A 4,840-nucleotide genomic window follows, 5' to 3' on the forward strand; every position below is an offset into this window, starting at 1 on the left:
TTATATTAATTATCTTGAGCACTTTGTTGAGTTATGTATTTCAAGGCTTGACTGGTTTATCTAGATTTGAGTGGATCTTTTATTATAAGCAATCATTGACGTTAGATTAATTCAAGGTTTGAGTTTTCAAACCTTGTCCATGCAAATATTTAAACCTATAATTGGTATCAGAGCCTAAGTGATTGTCCTTTGAATCCATAAGAACATATTATAGTTGGTTGAAGATCACCTTTCTATCTCAATCATTATGTGTTCAGGATAAAAGTTCTTTATATACCACTTCAGCTCTAATATTTAAACATCAATGGCTGCTTCTAATCAATCTCAACAAATATATTCAATGCAAACCGCAAATAGCATGGGTTGCCCATCGCATTTACCATTGCTAGTTGTCAAAGAGTATGATCACTGGAAAGTCAGAATGGAGATATTTTTGGTTGGCAAAGAAAAAGGTGAAGAGATATAGAGGTCGGTGAAAGAAGGTCCTCATGTTCCTGTTAGGAAAATGGTCATAGATGTTGTTGCTACTCTTATGGGCCAAGAAGAGCTCTGGCCAACACCTCTAATCGCAAAAGATGTCGAGAAACTCCTTGCATACCAAATTGCTTTTTCCAAAATGGTGTTTGGTGTTCCACCATCTCTCCTTAAGCACCTTAACTTGTGTAAATCCACCAAATATATTTGGGATACACTTCAAGACTTGTTTGAAGGATCAGAAAATATGAAAGAGAAGCATCTGACGCCTGTAGTAAACGACTTCGACACCTTCACTACCATACATGGTGAATCCGTTGCCTCTACATCAAATAGGTACATAATCGTTGTGAATAACATGACTGCACATGGTGTTGTTTGCACTCTGCTTGAGTACAATCTGAAGTTTATCAATAGTCTCGGAAAAGGATGGGGAAATGTTAAATATTGTCTTTAGAGTAATGGATCTCTGAAGAAACTGAAGCTCTACCAACTGTTTGATGAACTGCAAGGCCACAAATAATGTTGTTCAAACAATGAGAGAACTCTCTGGAGGTCCTCCCGCTCTAGTCGGTTTGGTTAATCCACTTATTCAGAACCTATTCGTCTCGGATCCCTTCAGAGCTATTGTGACATCCTTAATTTCAAGACTATGAAATACTGATTTATTTATGCTTATATAAAATCAGAGTATCCTTTTTGAAAAATAATATTGTGGAATTTGTTCCCAAAAACATGATAATGATATTATCAAAACATTTCCAAAGAAATGTATTTATATTAAAAATGTTGGGATGTCATCATGAATACAATACATAAGCATAAATGGAAACAATACATGTCTTACAAACATTTGTAAGGTCTATAATCTATAAATCTATCATCAATCATAACACCTGTGCTCTCGTGCCACTACCTGTGATACAAGAAACTGAGTGGGTCTGGCTTGATAGATTGGTGAACACATAGGATTTTTAATCCACAAAATTATATTCTTTTAATTATATATTTTCATCAAAGCATTCAGCTTGATTACCTATTCCTGTTATCCTCACTTTCTGTCCCTAAAACATCTAATTTTGGGTACCTATTCTAAGGATTATATTCGGATAGACAATAATGTTGCGGGGGATTCCTTAGCACTATATGTCAATAAGGCGACCATGGGGGGTGGAGTACACCTGGTGAACACTAAGTTCAAAAACACATACAGGTTGCGAGCCTACTAGCGTTCCACTGGACTGTCTAGAATAGACGGTGGTCGTCATCTATACTCCATTAAACGCCTAGATCATCTTTAAAGTCAAGGACTCTCATCATCTATTTCATCTTTCATCTCTCATCATCTATATCTTCTTTTATCTACCCATCTCTACCCAATATATTTATAGGTATAAAATACATATACAATTTAAATCAAGTAAAAAATGTATAAATTGTTCATCTAGCATTGATATAGATAATAGGCACATATAGCATGTAATTATCTTAAATACTTTATATCTATGTGTAAGATGAAAGTAACTATGCATTCACTTATTTAAAGTGGATGACTAGAAAGCTGAACAACGCTTCACTTCAGCACTTGGCTTTTCCTTTGATATGACTTGGGTCTAATTATCTCTAAGTCTTAGTTTATTATCTCTCATGACTAATTAATAGTCTATATTTCTCAATAATCCCAATGTCTACTAATCTATACCTGATAAGAGACAACTAGGTAGGATCATATTGGAGGTAGGGTTTATTTGGTATACAAAGTATATTGTTTGGAAGTGCCAATTTAAACACCTCATTAAATCCAACCTCGACATTATCCTCGTAAGTAGATCAATCAGTAATATGAAGTTGAAACACTAAGGATGAGCTATAGAACCGGAAAACCGGACCGGCACTGGATTCAGACTAAAACCGAAACCAGTATAACTGGAAATATCTTAGACAACCCGGTTCTCGGTTCTAAAAATTGGCCTTGTCCGGGTTCCGGGTATTCCGGGTATGGGTCCAATGGTTACGGGTCCAACGGGTTTGAGAACCGCATTAAAAAAAACAAAACCGAATTAAATGCACCAGACCCGGTTTATTAGGCCCTGAACCAGAATTTGAACGGGTAATAAAAAAAGACGTTGTTGTATTGGGGATTTCGATCATTAATCCAGGTTGGGTTTGACGTTGAACAAACGAAGGGTTGCTGTGATCGGCATCGACTATTAGGGCTAATCAATATCGTTTTTCTTGTGTGATTAGTCAGTATCGTTTTTCATGTGTGATCGACGACAAGAGCAAGACTTCTAGAGGGACGTCAAGTAAAGCATTAGCATCTTATTCTTCTCTCTGTGATAGAAATTAAATAAGCATGCAAAGAATTGTAAGAAAAACCTAGACAATTTGAAAAACCAACAAACATTACAATTTAAAAAAGAACCAACCAGGGAGGGTAGTGTTAGCACTTGGAAACATGACGATAAACGAATTAAAAAGGTTGTGTTTAATTTGTTTGTAGTTGGTGGTCTACCTTTTAAGTTTGTAGAAAATGAGGCCTCTATTGAATACACAAACACACTAAACGGGAAGGTGGTTATACCTAGTCGAACAACAATTTCAAAAAATGTGTCACTTTATTATCTAGAAGAAAGAAATAAGTTGGTAACATTCTTATGTAATCCCCTTAACACGGTTCATTTGACCACCGATTTTTGGACAAGTACGAGTAAAAGGGTGCATTATATTGTCATTACCGCACACTTTATTGATAATAATTGGGAGATGCACAAACGGATAATCAACTCTAAAGAATTAGATAGTCAACGGGGGGAAGATATCGGAAAAGAAGTGTTGAAATGTATTCAAGGGTGGGGTATTAAGAATTTCATGACCTGCATGTTTGATAATGCAAGTTCTAATGACAAAGCAATAGAGTTTCTGAAAAACAAATTACCAAACTTGTACAATGAAGGAAAACACTTTCACATTAGGTGTACGGCACACATTATCAATCTAATTGTGAGAGATGGGATGAATAAAAATGACGAGAGTGTTAAATGTTTGCAAGATGCCGTAAGATATATTAGAAAGTCCACACAACAGATTGCTCTATTTAAAAAGTGCATGAAAGGCGTCGTGGTGGAATCAACCAAATTTTTGTGCAACGATTGTCCCACTCGTTGGAACTCAACCTATGAATTATTGAAGATCACAATGGATTTAGAAAAAGCTTTCTACGAGTATGAAATGGAAGGTAATTTTTTTTATTTTCTACATTGTCGCTGATTTTTTAGCCCTATTTAAACTGTCATATCTGCTTCATTAGGAGTCTGTTTGGGCTGATTTTTTTTTAAATTGTAGTTCACTGGTTGGCAATAGTAATAGACTCTTGAAACACCTCATTTACATATGTATTGAGTCACTTACAACCCTCCAAAAATGATATATCAAATCTGTTTTGAATCTATCACAACATTATTGTTGAATTTTTAGTTATCTTTAAACTGTCATATCTACTTCGTCATGAGTCCGTTCGGGTTGATTTTTTTTTAAATTGTAGTTCACTGGTTGATAATAGTTATAGACTTACAGTCCTCCAAAAATGATATATCAAATCCGTTTTGAATATGTCACAACATTATTGCTGAATTTTTAGTTACCCTTAAACTCTCAAATCTACTAAATTATGAGTCCATTCGGGCTGATTTTTTTGAATTGTAGTTCACTGTTTGACAATAGCTATAGACTCCGAAAACACCTTATTTGCATATGTTCGGAGTCATTTATAGCCCACCAAAAATGATATATTAAAGCTTTTTTATAACATTTTTTTGATAGATCGTTCCTTTGCACGAGATATGGCTACCCCCGGGAGTGAAGATTTTGTAACTTATCGAGCAATGGTCTCATTTCTTGAGAAGTTCAGGTTCAAAACAGAATTGGTGTCAACGAGTTCAAAACCATTGGCAAATCGGTTTTTTGGAGAAGTATGTGTCATTTACAAGCATATACGAGTTTGGTCGAAAAACAAACGATTTTCTTCAATTGGGAATGATATGATAGATAAATATGAGAAGTATTGGGGAGATTTTGAAATTTTGAATGACTACATGTACTTTGCGACTATCTTGGATCTGCGAATGAAGACAGAATTTCTTAGACATGCTTTTGAAACATTGATCAAGTACAAGATGCCGGAAAATAAACCCCTTTCCGAATTAGATATTACTGTAAAGGCTATGTCTTTAACAAGGATATTGAAACAAGATTTGAGAACTTTTTTAATGGTTACAATACCAACTCTAATGTACCATATGAAACAGGTGGTAGTCAAGATGCCAAACATATTGATGATGATGACGACTTTGTGGGTGACTAATTT

The sequence above is a fragment of the Lactuca sativa genome, chromosome 5 (assembly GCF_002870075.4).
Source record: "Lactuca sativa cultivar Salinas chromosome 5, Lsat_Salinas_v11, whole genome shotgun sequence".
NCBI lineage: Eukaryota > Viridiplantae > Streptophyta > Magnoliopsida > Asterales > Asteraceae > Lactuca > Lactuca sativa.